This window comes from Frankliniella occidentalis, unplaced genomic scaffold (genome assembly GCF_000697945.3).
Source record: "Frankliniella occidentalis isolate FOCC.00 unplaced genomic scaffold, Focc_3.1 Scaffold265, whole genome shotgun sequence".
Classification (NCBI taxonomy): domain Eukaryota; kingdom Metazoa; phylum Arthropoda; class Insecta; order Thysanoptera; family Thripidae; genus Frankliniella; species Frankliniella occidentalis.
This window is the reverse complement of record NW_026267391.1, coordinates 187,850-188,108: the sequence shown is the minus strand read 5'-3', so window position 1 is coordinate 188,108 and position 259 is coordinate 187,850.

The window sequence follows — 259 nt, the reverse complement described above, 5'->3', positions numbered from 1 at the left end:
CAGGATTACGCGAGTGGTGGCCTCCTCGTTTTTAACAGAGCATGTATCGTCGTCGGCGTCGCACCACGGACCTCGACTCACCTCCGAGCTCGCTCGATGATGCCGGTCATTTGCAACACTCGAAACGAGACCTCGAAAGCGATATCTCGAATGATCGTGTTTGAGAGGGCGCGTTACGATGGCGACACGTGCGGCCGACATCAATCATGCACGAGAAGAGCACGCCTCACCACGCCGTGCCCCACCACGCCCCGCCCCA